Source organism: Saimiri boliviensis, chromosome 18, assembly GCF_048565385.1.
Source record: "Saimiri boliviensis isolate mSaiBol1 chromosome 18, mSaiBol1.pri, whole genome shotgun sequence".
In the NCBI taxonomy this organism is placed as follows: domain Eukaryota; kingdom Metazoa; phylum Chordata; class Mammalia; order Primates; family Cebidae; genus Saimiri; species Saimiri boliviensis.
Genome location: NC_133466.1, coordinates 42552261 through 42579338, shown reverse-complemented (window position 1 = coordinate 42579338; position 27078 = coordinate 42552261). Strand labels below are relative to the sequence as shown.

Below are 27078 nucleotides of genomic sequence, written 5' to 3'. Positions count from 1 at the left end.
ATAAAGCAACCATAAAGCTAGCCACACTGATCGACTCTTCCTTTAATGATAGATTTCTTTGAACCAGCCATGCTGTTTGACAGCATTTTACCAACAGTAGAAAGAGCTTCTTTCAAAACTGGAGTCAATCTTGTCAAACTCTGCCACTGCTTTGCCAACTAAGTTGATGTCATAGTCTAAGTCTTTGTTGCACTGCCAGCAATGTTCACAGCGTCTTCCCTAGGTGCAGATTTCATCCTCAAGAAACGACTGTCCTTGGCCATCCATAGAAGTAACGCCTCATCCACTGAAGTTTCGTCATGAGATTACGGTAATTGAGCCCCATCTTCAGACTCCAATCCTAATTCTAGTTCTGCAATTTCCACCACATCTGCAGTTACTTATTCCCCTGAAGTCCTGAGCCCCTCAAAAGCACCCATGAGGGCTGGAATTACCTTCTTCCAAACTCCTGTTAACATGAAATTTTGACCTCCTCCCATGAATTACAAATGTTCTTAATGGCATCTAAAATAGTGAATCATTTCCAGAAGATTTTCAGTTGACTTTATCCAGATCCATCAGAGACATTACGGGCAGCTATAGCTTTACGCAATGTAGCTTTCCTAAATAATGATATTGGAAGTCAAAACTTCCTCCTTGATCTATGGGCTGCAGAATGGACGTTTTCTACGCAGGCACGGGAATAATATTAATCTCCTTGTACACGTCCATCAGAGAGCTCTTGGGCCACTAAGTGCATTGCCAATGAGCAGTACTATTTTGAAAAGAAACCTTTTCTTTTCTGACCAGTAAGTCTCAATGGTAGGCTTAAAATATTTAGCAAACCAGGCTATAAACAGATGTGCTGTCACGCAAGCTTTGCTGTTTCATTTAGAGAGCAAAGTTAAAGTAGATTTTGCATGTTTCTCAAGAGCCGTAAGATTTTCAGAATGGTAAGCGAGCACTGGCTTCCTTTTAAAGTCACCAGCTGCATTAGCTACTACAGGACAGTCAGCCTGTCCTTCAAACCTTCGAAGCCAGACACTGACTTCTCTCTACTTATACATTTTCTACAAGACATCTTCTTCCAGGGCCGGGCGCGGTGGCTCAAGCCTGTAATCCCAGCACTTTGGGAGGCCGAGGTGGGTGAATCACGAGGTCGAGAGATCGAGACCAACCTGGTCAACATGGTGAAACCCCGTCTCTACTAAAAATACAAAAAATTAGCTGGGCATGGTGGCGCATGCCTGTAATCCCAGCTACTCAGGAGGCTGAGGCAGGAGAATTGTCTGAACCTAGGAGGCGGAGGTTGCGGTGAGCCGAGATCGCGCCATTGCACTCCAGCCTGGGTTAACAAGAGCGAAACTCCATCTCAAAAAAAAAAAAAAGACATCTTCTTCCAATAGAAGTGTGTTCCATCTACATTGAAAATGTGTTTGTTTTAGCTACCTTCATCAATTATCCTAGCTAGATTTTTCTGGATAACTTGCTATTGTTCTTTCTCAACACTTGCTGCTTCCCCTTGCACTTTTATGTTATAGAGATGGTTTCTGTCTTTAAATCTCATAAACCAATCTCTGATAGCTTGAAACTTTTCTGTTGCAGTTTCTTCAGCTCTCTCAGCCCTGATAGAATTGAAGAAAGGGCCTTGCTCTCCATCAGGCTTTGGCTTAAGGGAATGTTGTAGTGGTTCAATCTATCCAGACCACTAAAACTTTATCCCTATCATTAATAAGGCTGCTTCACTTTCTTCTCCTTGTAGAGTTCCCTGGAGTAGCACTTGTATTTTTCTTCCAAATATTTCCTTTGCATTCACAACTTGGCTGTTTGTCATAAGACGCTTAGTTTACAGTCAGTCTCAGCATGCTACATGCCTTTGTCACTGAGCTTAATATTTTCTAGCTTTGATTTAAACATGAGAGATGTGCAACTCTTCCTTTCATTGAACACTTAGAGGCCATCATAAGGTTATTGATTGGCCTAACTTCAATATGATTGTGCCTTAGGGAATGGCGAGGCCTGAGGGAAAGAAATAGGGGAATGGCTGATTGGCGGAACAGTCAGAACACCCACAACATTGATCAATCAAGTTTGCCATCTTACGTGGCCTTGTTCATGGTGTCCCAAAACTATCGTAATGGTAATATCAAAGATCACCAATCATGGATTATTATAAAAATGTAATAATAAAAAATTAAATATTGCCAGAATGACCAAAACGTGACACAGAGATATGAAGTGAGCACATACTCTGTTAAAAATGGCACTGGTAGATTTGCTCAATGCAGGCTTGCCACAAACCTTCAGGCTGTAAAAAGCGTGAATCCTGTGAAGAGCAGTAGAGCGGAGTGCAATCAAAACGAGGTGTCCCTGTATTTGCTTTCTGTCTTTCTCTTAGATTCTAAGTCCGCAGAAGGACAAGGCCTTTACTCACTCACTATAGATGCTATACTCCCAGTGTGTCCTATTCTTCAAAACGAATCTATTCAATGAATATTCCTTGAAGAATGAATGAAAGCAATATGCTCACTATATCAGCAAAATCAAAGCTGTTCACTCCAATTTTCAGCAGTGATGAAAGTATTCTATATTTGTGTTGTCCAATACAGTAGCCACAAGCTGCATATGGCTATTGAGCACTGGAAATGTGACTAGATTACTTGAGAAAGCAAGTTATAGATTTTATTTATGTTTCATTAATTTCCATTTAAATCTCATTAAGCACATGTGCCTAGTAGCTACCTTTAGACACTCTAGTTTCATAATCACACTATTTGTTGAACAGACCCCATACCGTTCTTATATTTAAATTCATTCTTCTGAAGTCCTGACTATATTTCTGATTTAAATCAATCATTCTCAGGGCATTTTGCATTACTATTTTGCCGGAATTTCTTCTCTTTGTGCTTATGTACCACCTTTTTGAAAATCCAAATCTTTCTATTCCATGGATTCTTTTTTTCATTTCAGTGATGACTGCAGAAATAGTTTCTTATCCTTGTGCATGTTTAAACAATTCTTCTTTGTTTTTAATTTTTTGACCTTCATTCTAGACACTTTGGAATTTTTTCTTTTATTTTCTTTTTAATGGTAGCTTGTTCTTATGTTATAGATGCAGTATCTTTCCCTCTCTCTTTGAGAACATCAAATAGAATTTTTTTAAAGGTGTTTTCGTACATTTTCTGAATAATTTTTATGGTGATTAGTTTTGTTTTTACTTCTTGTTACTTCTCTTTTATGGCCTTGATTTGCATCAAAATCTGATAAAGCTTATTGTCTCTTCACCATCTCTTGAGCTGCATCCCTTACTGAGATAGCTGACTAAGGGCTGTTGGCTGGAAGGTTTAACTTTACGGAGCATTAATGGATTGGCACAGGCAATTCTACCCATAACCGGTCCCATGAAAAAATAAGGAAGCATCAGTCTTAGGTGACAGCATACACATTCGCTCTACTTTTCTTCAGGTACTTTGATTTATTCCTTTAGAAAGCCTGCTTCCCCCTTTGCCCTGGGGACAAATGTCATTTCTAGTAGCTCCGAAATATGAGAAAGGAGTAGGGTAGGCAACACAGGTTTTAGAAAAATTCCTTCCCTTAGTTACTTTGTTTTCCTTGTGCCTTCTTACCGCCACTCTGTCTGCTGATTCTGAATGTCTTTGTTCCCAGAAGAGTGGCTTCCGACTGTTTTTCTTGCGGATTTTTTGAGCTGTATGCCCTGCTTTCTGGTTCGTCCACCCATTTAAAACAATTCACTTCCTACTGGCATATATTCACCAAAATCTCTAGACAGCTCTCCTGTTATTATCAATGCCAACTCATATGGATTGCCTTTTGCGCACCGTCACTATAATTTCAGTAGAATTACAGGAGTGAGGTAAAGTTAATTCAAGTTTTTGTCTTGGTCTTATGAGTGGTCATGTATATTTTGTAATACGAGTTATGGGTATTGTGAAATATTGGTAATGCTAGTAGTTTATTTTAATTTTTTAAAAAGTAAAAAAATTTTAATTTTTTGGATAATTTAATGTTTTGGAAAAGTTCCTTTTGCCATCATTATACTATTTACTCGGAAGTCCCAAAGTCTCTTGTGCATCTTTATGCATGCTATGCATTAATTTTAGATAAATTCTGTTATTTCCAATGTTTTAAAAATGATGACATATACTTTGTTCTCAAATTAAATGCACGCATGTCTCACACATATTGGTTACTTTACTGGCAACTTACGTAAGTTATTGGTAAGTACTATTTTAATTCTGTAAAACAAATGTTTTGAAGTGTATAAATTATTCTATTTTGGCTCATGATTAGTAATGTGCGAAGTTCAATACCTCAAAGACATTCCCGCTCTAACTTTGGATTTTCTTTGTAAGTCCAGGGACAAAGCGGAGCATGACACTTATTTTTATTTAATCTGTATCAAATATTATGCAGATTGTCCCTGTCTAGTGATACCTTGTACTGCTTCCTAAAGCACTTGAGTTTAAAGGCTTGGACGTATTTTGTCACATACTTTTCAAGCATTGCTTTAGTTCTATTTTATTTTTTGAAACACATTAATATTTCCTTATACATGTGTATGCATGCATAGAGATAATTATGTATGATGTAGCAGAAAGTAAAGAGAACGGGGACAAGGGGAAAAGACAAAGCACTCATAGCGCTGGGAGAGACAGGAAATAACCATGAGGGGAAAACAGCCAATAATGTCTAAGAAGATTTACTCATGGACTCAATGGAGAGTAGCCAGTGGCCTGGGAGAGGCTCACTCTGCTGGTAGAAACTGACATGAAAACGATCAATCCTGAGACTGTCTTTGGAAGCCCAGTAGCTGAATATATGATCACATCATATAAGGAGAAGTTCTGTTTCAGCTAGCTGCCTGTGGATATGGGAAAGCTGGATATTTCTGCCTGAGACAAATACGCCTTCAGCTGGAAAAGGACCTTCCACCCACTCACATGTGCGGAACCTAGGAACCAAATAGCCTGTCTTCTTCTACCCCTGTCTATGTTTCAGTAGAAAGTTTCAACACTAGAAAAGAAAATCTTATTAACATTTTACTGATTGCCAGATTTACTTTACGTGCTCTGCTTAGGGAACCCTCCATCTTGTGTCCACAGAGAAAAGTTAAGCGGAGTCAATCAAAGGAGACTGAGCTGAGCCACCAGAGCAGACGGCTCCTCAAAGGCAAATACAGCTAAAGAATAGATGAGTCATGAAAAATGTGTGACGAGGATTCTTAAGGGGTTACAGTGAGATATTATGAAAGAAAAAGGATGTGAAGGACCTCTTCAAGGAGAACTACAAACCACTGCTCAAGGAAATAAGAGAGGACACAAACAGATGGAAAAACATTCCACGCTCATGGTTAGGAATAATCAATATTGTGAAAATGGCCATAGTGCCCAAAGTAATTTATAGATTCAACACTATTCCCATCAAGCTACCTATGACCCTCTTCACAGAACTGGAAAAAACCACCTTAAACTTTGTATGGAACCAAAAGAGAGCCCATGTAGTCAAGTCAATTTTAAGCAAAAAGAACAAAGCTGGAGGCATCACGCTACCTGACATCAAAACATACTACAAGGCTACAGTAATCAAAACAGCATGGGACTGGTACCAAAACAGAGATATAGACCAATGAAACAGAACAGAGGCGTTGGAGGCAATGCCACACATCTACAATATCTGAACTTTGACAAACCTGACAAAAAGAAGCAATGGGGGAATAATATCCAGAAACTACAAAGAACTAAGACAGATTTACAAGAAAAAAAACCCAAACAAACCCATTTATAAGTAGGCAATGGACATGAACAGACACTTTACAAAAGAAGACATACAGGAGGCCAACAAACATATGAAAAAATGCTCATCATCACTGATCATTAGAGAAATGCAAATCAAAACTACATTGAGATACCATCTCACACCAGTTAGAATGGCGATCATTAAAAAATCTGGAGACAACAGATGCTGGAGAGGGTGTGGAGAAATAGGAACACTTTTACACTGTTGGTGGGAGTGTAAATTAGTTCAACCATTGTAGAAGACAGTGTGGCAATTCCTCAATGACCTAAAAATAGAAATCTCATTTGACCCAGCGATCCCATTACTGGGTATATATCCAAAGGATTATAAATCATTCTACTGTAAGGACACATGCACACGAATGTTCATTGCAGCACTGTTTACAATAGCAAAGACCTGGAATCAACTCAAATGCCCATCTATGATAGACTGGACAGGGAAAATGTGGCACATATACACCATGGAATATTATGCAGCCATCAAAAACTATGAGTTTGTGTCCTTTGTAGGGACATGGATGAACCTGGAAACCATCATTCTCAGCAAACTGACAGAAGAACAGAAAATCAAACACCACATGTTCTCACACATAGGTGGGTGTTGAACAATGAGAACACATGGACACAGAGAGGGGAGCACTACACACTGGGGTCCACTGGGGAGAAGTGAGGGAGGGATGGGGGTGTGGGGAGGTGGGGAGAGACAGCATGGGGAGAAATGACAGATATAGCTGAGGGGAAGGAAGGCTGAAAATCACACTGCCACGTGTGTACCTATGCAACAATCTTGCATGTTCATCACATGTACCCCAAAACCTAAAATGCAATAAAAAATGTATTTGCTTTCCTAAAATATTTGACTTTTTTCCCGTTCTCTTAGTTATTTCACAACCTATGAGCAAGGCTGATAGTTTATATTCTTGTTATATATAGATTAGGCATACAAACACAGAAAGAGTTACGATTATAACGATCAAAAACTAACAAATTATTTTTCTAGAGATTTTTATGAAAGTCATACAGTGGACATCAATTACTTTCCTTTTGGGAAATGCCACATGATGATTCAAGCTAGTCTTGTCCGTCTTCCCTTCCTTAGGGAGAGCAATGTGACAGCTTGACCAGAGCATCCCATCCATCTGGATACAATGTAATATGGTTTAGCTCTGTGTCCCCACCTAAATCTCATCTTCAATTGAAATCCCCACGTGTTGAGGGAGAAATCTGATGGGAGGTGACTGGATCATTAGGGCGGTTTCCCCATGCTGTTTTCTTGATAGTGAATGAGTTCTCATGAGAGCAGGTGGTTTTAAAGTGTGGTACTTCTTCACTCTTTTGCTCTCCTGAGGCCATGTAAGACACGTCTTTCTTCCCCTTAGCTTTCTGCCATGTTTGTAAGTAGTGATGCAGAACTGTGAGTCAATTAAATCTCTCTTCTTTATAAATTACCCAGTCTCAAGTAGTTTCTTTATATCAGTGTGAGAACAGACTAATACAAAACGATGACACCAATGATGGGTGAAAACAACTGCTTGAAAAGGTAGCCAAGGACAGTGTGCAGACAACAGGAGCAGAAGCCAATTTGTGTATATGCATGAGTGTGTGATTTCATTGTGGTTTAAGCCCGTGTATTTACATGTTCCTGGATTAACTTGGATTTTTCAATTATGTAACCCAAAACATTACTTCGATTTTCTTTGAATTAGTATGTATTGGATTTATGTCACTCAAGTTACTATTTGGCAAAATTCTCCTCTCAATCATTTCAAGAGCTCAGTTACAGCACAGATACTATGCATATACATAACACATTTTACAGTTCAACTCATCTGCAAATTCAATTTCTAGGAAATATAATCTAATTTTTTTAGGTGGAAACCTATGAAATCTCCTATACTCAACAACCTTTGACCTATAAAAATGGCAATTTCATATGATTGTTAAATTCAGTATAAAGAAATCATTCATCAGAGCTTAAAAATACCAACACAATACTTGGTAATTGTAGGAACCATGGAAAAGATGCAAAAGTACAAAGATAAAAAATTATTCAAAAGCTATAATCTAAGGATAAATACTATTGTATTTTTGGTGTGGTCTCTTCCGGACAATAAGCTTGGTTTAGAAAACAATTTTATTGACCTAAACACCAACAAGTTGATAACAAGTTTGTTTTTTGGGGGATCCATTTAATTTAAAAAAATTCACCTTCCTTTGCAACAAACACACTTTGTAAAATTTACTTTAAAAATGTCCTGCTTTAAGCTTTTCTTTAACGTTCATTTTATTAACTAATTTGCACACAGGCTAATACATCTAAACTGGAGAGACTTCTATATGATTCTCAACATATAGAGTGTTTGATAATTCTATTATTTATCACATCATGCCAATTCTAGAGTACCTAGATTAATTATATGTCTGGTTTATAACTAATAGAAAATAGGAATTCTATAATAGCCAATCTGATATAATACAACAATATTTTACAGAACACACATAGTTCTGCTTTGATCTACATTTGTTTTGAAATTTTAAACCGAATAATTTATTTGGTTTAAACAATTCGTATTTGGAAACGTGGCAAAATGAAAGCATGCATAAAATTAGAAATTCCAGAAATGCTACTATGACATGATTTTAATGATTTTGCATCAAATATTTCATCCGTTTACATAGTCACTCTGTGTTGAGTACCTACTTCAACATATGCAGAACATTTCTTGGTGGACGCTCTTTTGAGCATATAGGAATGAAGCCTATATAATTGCAAGGAATTACATACACAAGTGAGGAAAATAGAAAAACACAAAAAATAAAGAGTATCTGGGGTTGGGGAGGAGGGCTAATTGAGATTTAGGTAGGGTTTTCAAAAGACAGCCTTGTGAGGTCTCGAGGAAAGACTAGTGCAATCAACAAGAACACAGAAAAGCTCCAGGGCAGCAGAGAGATTGGCTTATACACAGCTCAAAGCTGGTCTGGGGCATTGTGGGTTACCAGGGGTGAAGGGGAGGTGACATCTGAAAGGTAAGCGGGGTACAGATCATCTCATAGGCCAAAGTGAAGCAGAATTTTTGTTGTTGTTTTTCCTAAGAAGTTTGCAAAACTTTTTGTGTAAAGATTAATCTGGCTGAAAAAGTGAAGAATGGGTTGTGGTGGGGACAAGACTGGAGACAGGATGAAATTATGAGGCAGCTGCATTAGTCCAGGAACTGTTTCTTTATTCCAAGCCACTAGTGAGTCACAACGTAGACATTAATACGTTCTCTAATCGGTTCATTTAACTGTGACTATTGTAAGACAAGGCTCAATTCAGAGAAGAGAAACACTGTTATGAAACATTAAAAAAAGCTAGTAACCTATCACTTTATGAAATCAGAATATACACCATTTACAACTAGATATTTTATTATTTCTGCATCAGTGAGAGGTATTTCATGGACAAAATTTGGAAATTACAAAACTAGTATTTACTGCAATTCCTTTCTCTAATGCTACCCACTGAGGTTACCATTTGAAGTAGGTTTGTTTTGTCTTTCTGTGATTAACTTACCAAGATTCTAAACTGCAGCATAGCTTTTCTCATAATGTCTCTGAATTATATGTCATTTTTAAAAAAGATGTCGCCTCTTTTAAGAGAGATATCTTTAATACATACCAAATACACTGCTCATTCCATTACATTTGGAACCAGTTTCTTTATAAGTCAGTGATGGGATCAAACTTGATTTAGCAAGAAGTCTGCTCCCTTCGGGCCAACTTCCCTGCCAACCTGTGTTTTCTTTCTGCTTTCTTGGCTAGTTCTCAATTTCTTAATCAGGAAAAGAAGGGAGGCCTGTAATTAGACTAACAGGTGGACCTCCTTAGCAATCAAGAATTTTTTTTCTAGCAAAGATATGGAGACTATACCAAAGAACCAGTAGTATTATTGTGTTTCATCTTACAAAATAGTAAGTTTACATGTTGTATAATCAAAACTTTCATCATTTGATAAACACGTCTTCCAAACTTTCTACTTGCAGGTAGTTTGTGGGAAATGTTTTCTGAGTCTGTTGGCAGTCAACTCTACGACCTAGGAACACTGTTTCATTGTTACGTTTAAGAAGAGTAATTTGGAACATTACAGTTAACATGAGGGAAGCTTTTGTTATTATTTTAGCAACTTTATTTAGCTAACATACTAAGAAGTAATGATATTAATTATATGTCCTCATTTAGGGATATATGATTGCTCCATTTTTGGAACAAACGAAGAAGTCTCAGCGTGCTCTCTCTTGATTCTTCTCTTTAAGCAGCCTTTTTCTTTGCTTCAGTCCCTGCAGCAGCACTTGTATTTCCTTTCCAGACCTGTATTCCTCAGGGAATGTCCTGGAATTTCTTGCAGTGAAATATAGTCTATGTTAAATCAATCATTAAATCACAGAAACTATAGCTAATGGAAGGCATTTTCGTGTACTATCATTTCAGCGTAATGGAATGGTTCAGCCATTAGGTATATAAAATAGTGACAAAGTCACAGAGGTGCTATAGCTCGTATTTATGGAGAGACATACTAAATACAATAGCAGGTTATATATAATATATGGCTATGCTAGAATAAAAACTGAACCTATTTCAAAAGAATCATGCTTGCTAATGTTTAGGGGAAAGGTCAATGCATTATTTTCAGGGCTAAGAATCCTGAAACAGCAATTGCATGTAAATGAAAGAAGAAAAAAAAATCGCTGATGTCTTTGGTTGACATTTGTGATGAGTGAAAAATGAATAAATATACCCACAGTGATTGATGTAACCTAATGAAAATGTCAATGAAGTTATATCATTCTGTGGCTTTACCTCAATGGCAAGTGGACTATAAGGTGGGCCTGCTTTTACTTCTCAGGCCCAGAAAACAGAATACTGGGCTATATTTTTGTATTCATTTCAAAGCCAGGATTGAATGCCATAAAATATAAGATACAGACTAGGTCATGTGGGGCAGCGTAAAGATGAATTAGCTGTGGTCTTACTTTCAAGTTGATTCTGGTCTATGTAGAAAGGCATGTACCTAGATAATAATCATACAAAGTTCAGGGAAGAAACACCCCTAAAATGTGATTAATGTACAGAGAGGAGAAATTGCAAAAGTATAGAGAAGCACAATTATGAGAAAATCTTCTAGTTTTATACCGATGTGACTGACATCAGAAAGTGTTAAAATTTAGAGTTGGGCCTGATGTCCTTGAAAAATTAGTTTCCTTCTTTCCACGCTTTTCCTCTCCTTTCCTTCCTTCCTCTATTGACATTTTCCTTCATCTATATGTACGTACTGTTTAATGTGTGTTTAGTAATATATAGGATATGACAGGCACCAAAATAAATAAAGTGTGTCCTCAACAGATCATGGTCTCGCCATCTTAATATACCCCCATCTTAATATCACGCAGGGTTTCTCCGTGACTGAGTGTCTTCTGCCTGAGAGCATCCATATGCTGCTTGGTGACATCATCCAAACCCCAAGCAAGGCTCTCGATGCAGTCACCTATGCTTCAGTTCTTCCAGAATTACATCAGTGTCTTCTCAATGTTTTCCTTGGTTGCAACAGCCTGAACAAAGATCCTTCTAAGGTTGTAGGCCTTAAGAGCTGTTCACTCCTTGATTCATTAGTTGGAACAAAGATTTGGTGTTTGGAGGAAGAGACCCCACTTTAATATGGGGATGAAGAACACAAATAAAAAAAGGCTGTGTGGGAGTATTATCCACAATAAGCACAATCTTGAAAGTTATGTTATTTTCACACAGTATTTCTCCATTATGCTGGCACAGCAATTCAGAAGGGAATCTTGGAAGAGGAACTGGGTCATCCACATATTCTTATTGCTGCTGGAGCAAACTGGATGTCTGTGCTTACTGATCTGCTCAGAGGCTTAGGGGTTCTCACTGTGACAGACTTAAAGAGCTTCAATTTTTAGTGTAACATTTCCCCCAAGCAAGACTGTTACCCTGTCCTTAAAAGCCTTGAAACTTGGAATTGACTTGGCCTCCTATGGATGAAAGTCCTTACTGGTATCTGTTTCCAGAATAGGAAGGTTTTGTCTATACTAAATATTTGCTTTGGCAAATAATCATCCTCCACAATCAGCTTATCGAGAGTTTTCAAAATTCTTCAGTTGCTTTTACATAAACACTCACAGACTCACCATTCACTCTCACTTTCACATATATAATGAATAATGATTGTTGAATTTTTAAGCTCCCAGAGCTGGCAGGAAATTCAACATATATAAGTCCAGCCTAATTTTTTTTTTTTTTTTGAGACTGAGTCTGGCTCTGTAACCCAGGTTAGAGTGCAGCGGCGTGATCTCGGCCCACTACAACCTCTGTTGCTTGAGTTCCAGGGATTCTCCTGCCTCAGCCTCCTGAGTAGCTGGGACTACAGGTGCGTGCCACCATGCCCACCAGCCTTTTATTTCAACATCGTAAACAACCTTTTTGCTTTGGCCAAGATCAGCAGGGTGCTGAGAGGGTTCCACTTCTGTGTCTGGTCTTCAATCCAGAATCATTAAGTGTTTCTTCACATCTGATATAGGCCCCTTTTTAAGTTTTGTTAGTCTTGCTTCTTCAGTGAAGCGGATCTTTTAACAGATTCTGACACTTTGTTCCTATTCTTTAAGATGATAGATACGGTGAAATGGGACATGCCTGACTGGTGAGCAACTTTTCTTCTCCACCTTTCCAGATTCCGTTCCATGCCTGGTGTGCTTTTCCCTCCGGCTGCCTACTGTTGAAATCCTGCCTACTTATGAAGGACCTTTGACTCTTTTTTGCTGTTTGCTCTTGGGAGTGGAAAATGCTTGCTGCATTGGTTTCCAGGGATCTCGTGGGCATATTTGTGTCCCCCACCCCACCTCCTCCTGACTGTCTGCAGCAGGTAAGTCCTTGGGGAGCTCCTACTCCTGTAAGCATACAGTGGGTTCTTGGAACAAGATCATGGTGCTGACAGAGACCTCAGGGCCTGCCTGTCTAGTGGATAGAGGGCCGAGCTATGGCACCATGCCCAGCTGGGAGCATGGCTGCCCTGAGGGACAGTCTTCACACCCTGACCCTCATCCCTAGGGTCGAGCTGTGCTGCACGTGGCCCCGTGGAACCAGTCAAACACACCCATCCTGGTAGATGATTTTCCAGTTTTCTTGTCTTTAATCACCTTCAGTGTTGTTTCCAGGTCAGTCACTTAACACGGCCTCTCGTTGCACTAAATGTGCAGTGGATTTTGCAAATTTAGGGATCTTGATGAACAAAACCACACAAGATTCAATCAGGCACAAGATAATAGGACGCAAACAATAGGCAGTAAACACGTGATGCCTGAGGCTGCTGCTGGCATAAAACCACACAGGGTTTTATAGGAAATAGGTTTTAAAAATAAATAGGAGGAGGACACTCTGAAATTAATGATAAAATGTATACTCAGTAAATGCATAAACCAGTAATAGTCCTTCATTATCAATTTCAAGTATTATATACAACGTATAATCATATGTGCTAGACTTTTGCATGATTACCAGTGCAGCATGTTTGTTACACCAGCATCATCACGAACACCTGAGTAATGCTTTGCCCTATAGTAGGATGGCTAGGATACCACTGGGAGATAAGAGTGTTCCAGCTCCATTATAATCCGATGGCGTCACCATTGTATATGCAATCTGTCATTGACATAAAATACTTATGAGGTGCATGACTGTATATGTTTACATAAAAACCTATACTTGAATGTACATGCCCGTTTTATCAATAATCACCCAAACTGGAAACATGCAAACAAACAAACAAACAAACAAAAAAACTGGGGTGTGCTAATGTACAACAATAAATAAGGATGAATCTCATGTGCATTCTGCTAAGGGAATGAAGCCAAACCCAAAGGCTATGTATTGCATAATTGCGTTTAGATACCAATCTGAAATACAGCTCTTCTGTAAAGAAGAATTCTAGTTGACAAATACAAAAGGCGAGAGAGAAATAGGAAAATAAGCATTAGCATACAAAAGAAAATTACGAATGAATGATAAATTTAAGCACAAAAAGTTAGAGAGAAATAGGATATTTGCAAAGTCTAAATTATCTCCCTTGAAATATATAGTTTTTACCTTATATTAATAAATATAAATAAGTAAATATATATTACTTCATATGATAACTTTATAGTGGAGTAATCTAGAAGATACTCCCTTAACCAAGTGCTCCATGCTAACTAACATCCCCACGAATAAGGCATGTGGCCATGATCTACCTGCTGATACAATGCACTGAGAACGGTGTGTAATTTCTGGGATGCTCCTGCCAAATATGCATAACCATAACCTAATCATGAGAAAACAAGACACACCCAAACTGAGGGACAGTCTACAAAGTAACTGACTAGTACCTGTGAAAGGTTTCAAGGTCATGAAAGACAATGAAACCTGGAAGAATTGTCACAGACTTGAAAATACTACCGAGATGTGATAACAAAATACAGTAGGGCATCCTGGACTTGATCCTGGAGCAGAAGAAAGGACATTAGTGAAAACCTGACAAAATTTCAATGGAAGTCTGTAGTTTAGTATTAGTTTGATGCAAAAGTCATCAGTTTTAATGGCAAAAAACGCGATGAGTTTTGCATGAGCTTAATAAATACTACTGTACTAATATTTATTTATTGGTTTTGATAATGGTCTTATGGTTACACAAAATACTAAAATTAGGGAGAAATTTAGTGAAGTTTATATGGGAACTACAATATTTTTACTTTTTCTGTAAGACTGAAATTATACCAAAATGAAAACTTGAAAAACGACACAGTAACACATTCTGACAACAGGAGCAGCGACCACAATAAAACTAACATGAAAATTTCATCATTGGATTAAATGAGGACCTTACCAGATTTCCATTTGTTAATTTCATGAATTTTTTTTTTTTTTTGAGACGGAGTCTCTCTCTTGTTACCCAGGCTGGAGTGCAATGGCACGATCTCGGCTCACCGCAACCTCCGCCTCCTGGGCTCAGGCAATTCTCCTGCCTCAGCCTCCTGAGTAGCTGGGATTACAGGCACGCGCCACCATGCCCAGCTAATTTTTTTGTATCTTTAGTAGAGACGGGGTTTCACCATGTTGACCAGGATGGTCTCGATCTTTTGACCTTGTGATCCATCCACCTCAGCCTCCCAAAGTGCTGGGATTACAGGCTTGAGCCACCGCGCCCGGCCATGAATTTTTTTTTTTTACTAGAAATTGCATTAAAAGGGGGTCCATTAAATTTTCAGTGATGAAGAGTTATACTGGTTTTTATCTAGCCCTACCTAAGACCATTAGAAACTTGGTGAAGATTTCTCAGTAATGATTGATTGCCTTATCCTGCAGCCTGGCAGATTGGCTCTTATTCTCCTGAATTCCTGGATACAAATTCATGCCTATAATATGGGTTTATCTATAGCCCTTCCGAAATTTGGATTTATCACACTCTTTACCCAGAACAAATCATATCATGAATGATTTAGGAGAAATTTTTTATTTTTTGAAAGTGAATAAGATTTTATCCTTTTAATGACTTTATTCAATTTTATTTAGAGGCATTAAAAGGAAACATTATGTATGCATAAAAGTACATTTATATTCTATTTTCTTTTTGGCTCTTATAGTTTACAATGATACCTTCACGCTGAGAAACTTGTTACTGGATTTTTTACAGCTGTTACTATGCATTGCAGTCTACCCAACAATTAGCATGATGGTTTACGGCAGTAGAGAACCACAGAAGGAGGGCATAGATAAGAGGTAATTTTAGAAAGGTGATTTGAATGAATGACCTTGAGAAAACCCAGATGTTTAAACACTGGAGGGACAGGAATAAATTATTCCTGCATACAGCAGGAGTTTATTCTTTTCTTATAAAAAGGGAAGTATACTCTGGAAGAGAGAAAACAAGCCAGCGATTCCAATTATTCCTGGTCCTGCTTTAACAGAGCGAATACACAGGGCCACCAGCCTATGCCATCTTGTCACTGTTTGTCACAACCACACTTAGCTCATTTGTTGTTTAACAGTATGTGCACATTACAATTCCAAATGGCAAACACTTGACAGTAGATATCCTGAGATTCCATCAAGCTTCTAGAAATTGCAATAGAATAATTTATTTTCTTGAACAATAGCAAAAAGTGTTATGGTTGGTAGAAGAAGAAAGTATGGAAAATCACCCTTTCTTGTCTTTCTTCTTTTTCTTCCCTTTTCACTTGGATTTCACCTCTTCCCATCTTCATCCCATAACTCTTTTCACTTGGATTTCACCTGTTCTATTTTTCCCTTCTATTTTCCCCTTTTCACTTGGATTTCACCTCTTCCCATCTTCATCCCATAACTCTTTCTTTAATTAATCCCAGTGCCTTTTGGGGCAGCAGGTTCTGTCGTGATCTCCAGGTACCTGGATCCTCAGTGATAGCCTCAATTTTTCTAATGTTTCCTGGTCAGCTTTCTTTCACATTCTTCACGGGAACTACTTCAAACCTTCACAAACATCTCACTCCTAAGCCCTGCTGTCAGCAATCAGGTCCTGCTGTCCACCTTGGCAAATAATCTTGCTTCTCACATCATTGAAATAAAGGAAGACTGCTAACTCTAGTCTTACAAGGATGTAGATACCACATCCTTGTCATATCAGAGTTATTTACTTTGCTATCCATTTAGGATCAGCTTGGGACATTGTCTTCCAGCTCCTTGGAGATTTAGAAAAAGAAGAGAAACCTGGGAGAAATAAGGAGCAAGTATGGCGACATCACTGTCATTCAACCCAAATGCAATTTAGGATTCATGAAGAATGGTGAACAATGAATCCAGAGGAGACTCAGGCACCTGACACAGGACAGGCACTTTGCACTACTGAACCCCTAATGCCTAGAAGAGTATCCAGAACACCGGGTGTGGTAGCTCACGCCTATAATCCCAGCACTTCAGGTGGCCAATTCAGGTGGATCACTTGAGGTCAGAAGTTTGAGACCAGTCTGGCCAACATAGTGAAACCCCATCTCTACTAAAAATACAAAAATTAGCCAGGCATGGTGGCATGTGCCTGTAGTCCTAGCTACTTGGGTGGCTGTGGCAGGAGAATCACTTGAACCAGGAGGCAGAGGTTGCAGTGAGCCCAGATCTTGCCACTGCACTGAAGCCTGGGCAACAGAGGGAGACTGTGTCTCAAAAAAAAAGAAAGAAAGAAAGAGAGAGAGAGAAAGAAAGAAATAAAAAGAAAGAAAGAAAGGAAAGAAAAAGAGAAAGTGCCCAGTATGTAGTAGCTAGGCAGTTCATAAAGATTACTTAGATGAATGATTAACTTAAAAATGCTAAACATTAAGGAATCAACACAATCTGATCTGCATTTTAGCAGCTCTGAATCTGATTGCAGTGTGCACATATCTCACTCTAAATTCACCGCCATCTGGCATCCATTCCCACAGTAGGCTTCATGGGCTGTGCCCTCTGATTGCCCTATCCAATAAATGCTTCTCAATCCTTATCTAAGTTGGCTTCTCAGCTCATGTTATTCTATTGACCCCTCTCTCATTCTCAGAAACCTGTCCTTTGCTTTACAAGTGGCTCTTCTCTTTTTCCTACCTCCTCTTCTTCAGTCTGCCTCTCAGTGGCAGTTCTCCTCAACCTTCTGGGTAATCTCATTGTCCCGATGACTTCAACTACAACCATCACCCATCTATTGAGTTCTCCTTATTTTTAAATTGCAGCCCAGACTCTCACTCAGGCTCCAGGGGCATCCTGGAAGTCTTTAACTAAATGTCCCAGACACCTAAAACTTAGCATGTCCAAATAAGAATTCATCATTTTCCCTCTAGATCTGTTATTTCTCCAGAATTTCCTCTCCATCTTTTTACTTATGGAAACCATTCACTTGGAAGTCATTTGAAACTGTCACATTGCTCTCATTCCCCCATACGATCAAGCAGTCACCAAAGTTACCTTATTTAACTTAGGAAATAGTTCTAGAACCTATCCCTTTCTTTCTCTCTTGACTTCTTTACTCTATTTTCTCATTATTTTTACTTGGATTACTACAGTAGCGTCCTTATATTCTGTCTGCCTCTAGTTTCTCCTTTCACTATGGAATCCACCCTATTATTACTTTGCTCCAGTCTTTCTTGGTGCTCCTCTAACATGCCAAATTCTTTCTTAAAAAAAGGGTATAGAACTAGTGGCTTCTCTCTAGAATACTCCCTATCGTACCTAGGCATGGCTTCCTTCCTCCCTGCATCCAGGTGTTTGCTCTTTACCTAAAGTTATATTTAAATATTTAGATTTCTTTTTGTCTCCTCTAGAAGATAGTTCTGTGTTTTTCATTACTGTATGAACAGGGACTAGAGTCCAGGTGCTGTGGCTCACACCTGTAATCCCAGCACTTCAGGAGGCCGAGGTAGGCGGATCACTTGAGGTCAGGAGTTCAGGACCAGCCTGGCCAACATGGTGAAACCCTGTCTCTACTAAAAATACAAAAAGTAGGCGTGGTGGCACTCGCCTGTGATCCAAGCTGCTTGGGAGACTGAGGCAGGAGAATCACTTGAACCTGGGAGGCGGAGGTTGTGGGGAGCCGAGATTGTACCACTGCACTCCAATGTGGGTGACAGAGGGAGACTCTATCTCCAAAAAGAAAAAAAAAAGTGACTAGAAAAATGGACACCCAATAAACATTTTGCTGAATGAATAAATTAATGAATTATTGAATAATTATAGCTTAGGGCCGGGCTCGGTGGCTCACGCCTGTAATCCCAGCACTTTGGGAGGCCGAGGCGGGTGGATCATGAGGTCAAGAGATCGAGACCATCCTGGTCAACATGGTGAAACCCCGTCTCTACTAAAAATACAAAAAAAATGAGCTGGGCATGGTGGCACGTGCCTGTAATCCCAGCTACTCAGGAGGCTGAGGCAGGAGAATTGCCTGAACCCAGGAGGCGGAGGTTGCGGTGAGCCGAGATCGCACCATTGCACTCCAGCCTGGGTGACAAGAGCGAAACTCCGTCTCCAAAAAAAAAAAAAAAAAAAATTATAGCCCAAACACCACATGCCACACCATATTGGGAAATAGCGACATATTTATGTGCTGGGCCCAATGGACTGGCTGGCATCAACAAATAAGCTTCTGAAGAGCACAGAGCCTTCTTTTCCCTATCACTAGGTTTAATCAGTAATAGGGCCTAATATCTGCTCATGCTCAGTAAATGTTTCTTGGGGTTGGAGGAAGAATAAATACCAGTAAACTTGTAACTTACCTTAACTAGCAGAGGAGCTGAGCCTCAGGTGTAAAAAAAAGTCTAATGTATATTAGTGAAATCAGACATACAGAATATTTTACCCCATGCAATGTATATTATACATAGCCCCACCTTGATTTTAGTTACAGAAAATTTTTATCTATAACTTTTCTACTTTACGTATTGTAAGTTGAACACTTTATTGAAGGCACCATTTTTTTCATTGCTTGTTTGTTCCTGAAGTTTTCTATTTTCTTATTGGATCATCAATATGCACCTGAAGTTATCATAAAGTTGGAGGTGGAGTGATAAATTACCACTGGCACAAATTTTCCTCACCAATATCTCATGACTCTTCTTTTAAAAGCAAAATAGAATCACAAAATATTAAAAGTAGATTACTTGTTTTCTAGTCTAATTTGCACTTTTAAATTTTTTGTGTGTGGTAATGAAAATTAAGGCCCAAAGCGGTTATGTGACTGACCCAAATATAATCAGGGAGAGTAGCAGATCTCATAGCTAATACAGTAATAGAGTAGTAGAAATTTTGGGGAATGCCTATTACTTAACAAGCAAAATAAAATTCTGGGACCAGAAAAGCAGCTTTTGTGCAAGTACTAAAATATATTCAGCTGGCTTAAATCTACTTTCTTATTCAGGTCCCATGTGGACCCACCATGTCTCTCCAGAAGGAACCTACAATATTCTTGAGTGTTTCAAGAGGGTTTTGAGCAAGCCCAGCACTTTCTGTTATCACTTCAATACTGTCTAATGGAATATTTAGGGAATGTTTTTTGATGAAATAAAATTATGTTTGGGAATTTGTTTGCTACCCTGATTGGCGTCTATTCCTCTTTACTGGATTCAGGATTTATTTTAGATACAGTTGGCTTATCTAAATTGAGTAGTTGCCCTCCAAGCTGGGAGGGAGGCACTTCATTTTTTCTCCTTTTGGTTCTTCCATGATCATAAATTCAAACCGCAGGGCCCAGTCTTCTGAAGTGTGGTTACTGCACAGTATTTCTTCCTCATTAAGCCACAGTTCTTGTCTTTTTATGGAACCACAGCTCTTGCTCTGTTGGTTATATAGTTAATGACACTGGTGTATATATTGCATGTTACAAATTGCTACTATCTGTGCTATTAATGGCTACGAGTCTGTCCTCTAACTTACGGCTTCTATTTGGTTCTTGGACAAAAAGTGTGTGCTAAGCATATGGTTATAGGTCAATTAATCTCTTTTTATATCACTTGTATCTTAACAGGTTAATGAAATTGTGATACATATCAAGTAAATAGGTTCAACTCTTATCAGACACATTTTTTTTTGTATAATACAGCTTTTAATTATTTAACTTTCAAGTTTAACACCCAAATATGAAAGAGAGCCAAAGTGTTTCCAAGAACTTTATAACACTTGTCTCTCAGAGATAAATCCTATATGAGATATAAAGTATGCATATTAAGAATTCATAAAAGAATCCAATGAAGATTTTGATCTAGATTTTGAATTACTTTCAACTGAGAGTCTACGAATTTATTGCTCAGAATCCCTGGATACTCTACAAACATGCCCTTATAAGCCTACCCTGCATCTTTATCTTCATCAGTATTATCTTTTATGCAATGGGTAGTCCGTTGGGAGCGTTAATTGCTGGCTATCTCTTAGCTACTTAAGGGTAATCTTGGAACAATTACCATGCATTTATGGGAATGAGGCTCTCATTTATTTATTACCTTTCTCCTAACAGTCCCATAGCAGTCCAGTCAAGATGGTAACAACATACACACGCCCACTTATCTTTATGAGGATGGTTTCTTTCTCCATCTCTACCACTCACCGTCATGGCTCCACACCACCCTATATGGGACTCACTCTTACAAGTTAATGCTATAATGGCAATTGCCACTTCACAGTTTGCTGAATCTATGCTTTCTCCATCAGTTTTCCTATAATAGATATGAGATTTTTATTTATTTTTTCTTTTAAGAAATGGAACAAAAACCTTGACTTGTAGATCATACAAATGTGGCTAAGTAGAGGTAACTGGTCTCATTTCTAGATGAGATTTTAGAGTTGTAAAGCAATCATCATGTTGGTTGTTTGGATGCTTATGTGAAATAAATGATATCAAACGGGCAGGTAAGTACCACAGAATATCTTATTAAACCTACTGAGTTGACGTAGGATAAATGATTCCCAGTATTTCACAAGGATATACATATTTTTTTTTCCTTTTTATACACGTGTGTGTGTGTGTGTGTGTGTGTGTGTGTGTATGATTGAGAAAGGATAGATGTGTGATTCACATATGAGAATATGTGAATAAAGCACATAGGAATACATGAAAAAGACATAATCTGATTTATTAAAGTAAGAAAATAAAGATATGATACCTTTTGAACCTTTTAATTTATGGTTGGACACTCATTTCCAGATATTTCACGCATAAACACACATCAGAGGACTTCAACACCACGCTTAAATTGTGATTTAAAATGCTGTGTAAAGGTTCATAACCCAACTTTAACATCATATTTTTATATTTTGCCTGCCAGAAATATATAAAACAGAAGGAATAGCTTGAAATGTTCATGTTAAATTAATAACAAGGAAGTCAGAAAACACAAAAGAAATAATTGACATCTATTTCTTCTCTCTCTCTCTGCTTCTCTCTTTTAGGTCATAATCTTTACCAGGTATTATCGCATAGCTGTCTGTTTCCAAATTTTATATTTTAGTGGCAATTAATATCACTCTACCCAAATATTTTTCCCATTTTGAAAGGCAGTATTATGTTATTTAATTCATATTGCTATTTATTTAATGTTGTTCAATTCAAATTAGAAAATTAAAGTATAAAACTCATTCAAAGGGATATAGTAAAAGTGAAAAAAAAAAGCGTGGGTTTTAAAGTGAGACAGACTTCATTGTGAACATCAGTCATGCCACGTACTATAGGTTAAAGGTTCTCATGCGGGTTAGTTAACCAGCCTGGGCCTCTGTTCCCCATCCTTAGAATGTGGATGATGATATTAACTAGGGTGGCTATGAGAATGAAGTGGTAACACATATGTATAAAGTGCTAGGACATGTATTCCCAATAATGAATACTATTTAATGTGGCTTACCGTGCTACACGTAGGGTGCTAAATGTGTTACACATTTACAAACTTAATTCTTACAGCATTCCTGTGGGATAGGGGTCGTTTCTGTCCTGTTTTACAGATATAGAAGTAAAGGATAGAGATGTTAAATCATTTACCTGTGGCTGCGTAATTCTTTTTATTTTGAGACGGAGTTTCACTCTTGTTACCCAGGCTGGAGTGCAATGGCACGATCTCGGCTCACCACAACCTCTGCCTCCTGGGTTCAGGCAATTCTCCTGCCTCAGCCTCCCAAGTAGCTGGGATTGCAGGCACGCACCACAATGCCCAGCTGATTTTTTTGTATTTTTAGTAGAGACGGGGTTTCACTATGTTGACCAGGATGGTCTCGATCTCTTGACCTCGTGATCACCCCGCCTCAGCCTCCCAAAGTGCTGGGACTACAGGTGTGAGCCACCGCACCCGGCCAGCTGTGTAATTCTTAAGTGGCAGGAGCAGAATTCTAATTGGGGACCATCTGTCTGGTTATCTATTTCTGTGCAACAAACCATCTGAAACTTAGTGGCTTAAAACAACAACAATTTAATCATCTTTAAGAATTTATGGGTTGATGGGATGGAGGTGCATGGTTCCTTTCCTGCAAAAGATGTGGACCACAGCTACAGCTATCTAAGAGCAGTGGTGGTGGAGCTGTAACAATGGAGATGGTTCTCTCACAAGGCTGGCATTCAGTGCTGACATTCTGCTTGGAGTTCAGATGTGTATATTGGCTGGATCACCTCAGTTCTCTTCATATATATATACATACAGAGATATGTATACACATACATACACACACACACACACACACACACACATATTGCACTTTAGGTTCTAGGGTACATGGGCAAAAATGCAGGATTGTTGCATAGGTACATATATAGCATTGTGGTTTGCTGCCTTCACCCCCCCGTTGCCTATATCTGGCATTTCTTCCCTTGTTATCCCTCCCCAACCTCCCTACCCACCGCTGTCCCTCCTCATTTCCCTCGCAACAGACCCCAGTGTGTGATGCTCCCCTCCCTGTGTCCATGAGTTCTCATTGTTCAACACTCACCTATGAGTGAGAACATGCAGTGTTTTTTTTTTTTTTTTTTTTTTTTTCTGTTCTTGTGCCAGTTTGGTGAGAATGATGGTTTCCAGGTTCATCCATGTCCCTACAAAGGACATGAACTCATCGATTTGTATGGCTACATAGTAGTCCATGGTGTATATGTGCCACATTTTCCTTGTGCAATCTATCATCAATGGGCATTTGGGTTGGTTCCAGGTCTTTGCTATTGTAAACAGTGCTGAATGAACATACGTGTGCATGTGTCTTTATAATAGAATGATTTGTAATCCTTTTGGTATCTACCCGGTAATGGGATTGCTGGGTCAAATGGAATTTCTATTTCTAGGTCCTTGAGGAATCGCCACACTGTCTTCCACAATGGTTGAATTAATTTACATTCCCACCAACAGTGTAAAAGTGTTCCTATTTCTCCACATCCTCTCCAGCATCTGTTATCTCCAGATTTTTTAATGATCACCATTCTAACTGGCATGAGATGGTATCTCAATGTGGTTTTGATTTGCACTTCTCTAATGATGAGTGATGATGAACATTTTTTCATATGTTTGTAGGCCTCACAAATGCCATCTTTTGAAAAGTGCAGTACTGCATGTGGCTTCATCTTATGGATTACCTCCCATAGGCATAGAGACTGGGTTCCAGGAAAGAGTGTTGCAAGAGGACAAGCTCCAATATACAAACATGTAAGATGCATTCACTTGCATCACACTTGCTAATGTCCCATTGACCAAGGTTTGTCACATAGAAAAGCCCAGAATCAATGTGGGAAATAACTATACAATGACATGAATACTGAAAGGCCCCATTAAGGCCACTAAAATAATAGCTCACCACAACATCTGTCATCAGAAGCATTCTTTTCTGTCTTCCAAACTTTCATAGCTGTCGGTAATCTACTCATTTTGGGTAGCATGTTGGACAATGCCTTGTGAGAAGGACTTAGCAGTTTCAGACACAGAGTCGATTACATCACTTTAGAAAGTTTTTATACTTTCCTGCTTCCAAATATGACATAAAGTTTCAATTTAATGATTTTAAAAATAAATGTTAGTTTTATGAAAGAAAAATGCCTCTCTCAAGGATTGAAGTTAGTTTTAAAAGGCCAGATCTGTATTGCATTTTATATGTATAATTCTTAGTGAATAAAGTAATGAGAAATATTATCATATTTTATACCCTGTCATTATTCAAATGAAAGTGAATATATAGCAATTGATTTCTTAGAGTTTATGGCTAATTTTGGATTTTTAAAGACATTTCCTTTCAAAGGAATAAACTTTTTTCTGTTCTTTCTGTGAAAGAAGAATTTTTACTTGAGGAATTGTACTGATACCAAAACAGAGATATAGACCAATGGAACAGAACAGAGGCCTCAGAGGCAATACCACACATCTACAACCATCTGATCTTTGACAAACCTGATATAAACAAGCAATGGGGAAAGAATTCCCTGTTTAATAAATAGTGTTGGGAAAACTGGCTAGCCATGTGCAGAAAGCAGAAACTGGACCCCTTCCTGACACCTTACACTAAAATTAACTCCAGATGGATTAAAGACATAAACATAAGGCCTAACATCATAAAAACCCTAAAAGAAAACCTAGGCAAAACAATTCAAGACATAGGCATAGGCAAGGACTTCATGACTAAAACACCAAAAGCATTGGCAACAAAAGCCAAAATAGATAAATGGGATCTAATTAAACTCCAGAGCTTCTATACAGCAAAGAAACAATCATTAGGGTGAATAGGTAACCAATAAAATGGGAAAAAATTTTTGTAATCTACCCATCTGAAAAAGGGTTACTATCCAGAATCTACCAAGATATAAAACAGGTATAAAAGAAAAAAAATCATCCAAAAGTAGGCAAAGGACATGAACAGACACTTTTCAGATGAAGACCTTTGTGATGCCTACAAACATATGAAGAAATGCTCACATTCACCCATCATTAGAGAAATGCAAATCAAAACTACATTGAGATACCATCTCAGGACAGTTAGAATGGTGATCATTAAAATATCTGGAGACAACAGATGCTGGAGAGGATGTGGAGAAATAGGAACACTTTTGTACTGTTGGTGGGAGTGTAAATTAGTTCAACATTGTGGAAGACAGTGTGGTGATTCCTCAAAGACCTAGAAATAGAAATTCCATGTGACCCAGCAATCCCATTACTGGGTATATATATATCCAAAGATTATAAATCGTTCTATTATAAAGACACATGCACGCATATTTTCATTGCAGCACTGTTTGCAATAGCAAAGACCTGGAACCAACCCAAATGCCCATCAATGATGGACTGCACAAGGAAAATGTGGCACATATATATCATGGAATACTATGCAGCCATACAAATCAATGAGTTTGTGTCCTTTGTAGGGACATGGATGAATCTGGAAACTATAATTCTCAGCAATCTGACACAAGAACAGAAAAAAAAAAAACCACTGCATATTTTCACTCATAGGTGGGTGTTGAACAACGAGAACTCATAGACACAGGGAGGGGAACATCACACACTGGGGTCTGTTTGGGGAGAATAGGGGAGGAACAGTGGAGGGTAGTGAGGTTGGGGAGGGATACCAGGGGGAGAAATGCCAAGTATAGGTGATGAGGAGATGGAGGCAGCAAACCAAATTGCCATGTATGAACCTATGCAACAATCCTGCATGTTCTCCACATGTACCCTAGAACCTAAAGTTCAAAAAATATATATATAAAATATAAAATATTAAATATAAATATTATATATAAAATATTAATATAACACATTAAATATAAAAATATATATACATATATATAAAGAATAAAAGAAGAAAAAACACTTTTTGCATTTAATATAAAGTAAAATAATTTACTTTTTATGCCATTTATATAGGTTCAATGTAGAACTTTTTGTTTGTAAGTTTTACTGCAGTGGAAGTATTTTATATTTGTATATGACCTTTATTTCTAAACATTTTACCTTAATGACCCAAAACACTCAAAGTGTTTGTTCTGTTAATACTGACTTTGCAACCGAATCAACCCTGGCAATCAATGAGGTGAGAGATGTCACAGCCAGATCACCCTCACCATTGTGGAAGACAGTGTGGCAATTCTTCAAGGATCTAGAACTAGAAATACTATTTGATCCAGCAGTCCCATTATTGGGTATATACCCAGAGGATTATAAATCATTGTTATAAAGACATGTGCATATGTATGTTTATTGTGGCACTATTCACAATAGCAAAGACTTGGAACCAACCCAAATGCCCATCAAGGATAGACTAGATAAAGAAATGTGGCACATATATACTATAGAATACTATGCAGCCATAAAAACGGATGAGTTCATGTGCTTTGCAGGAACATGAATGAAGCTGGAAATCATCATTCTCAGCAAACTGACACAAGAACAGAAAACCAAACACAACATGTTCTCACTCATAAATGGGAGATGAACAATGAGAACACATGGACACGTGGAGGGGAACATCACATACTGGGGCCTGTCAAGGAGGTGGGAGGGCTAGGGGAGGGATAGCAGGGGGTGGGTTTAGAGGAGGGATAGCATTAGAAGACATACCTAATGTGGATGATGGGGTGATGGATGCAGCAAACCACTATGACACGTGTATACCTATGTAACAAACCTGAACGTTCTGCACATGTACCCCAGAACTTAAAGTATCATAAAAACATGTTGACATTTCAAAAAAAAATACATAACCCTTTACTCTTGATTCATTACTTCAAGTTATGTTAGCAATGATTTACAGGCAATATCATGTCAAAGCT

The 27078-nt window shown here is 38.3% G+C and overlaps 1 protein-coding gene across 5 annotated transcripts in view; it reads right to left on the bottom strand.

Moving 5' to 3' along the window:
• The window catches only part of EPHA6 (EPH receptor A6), a 986592-nt gene that overhangs the window by 191128 nt on the left and 768386 nt on the right, over nt 1–27078 (bottom strand). The gene's annotated exons all lie outside the window — the stretch shown is intronic.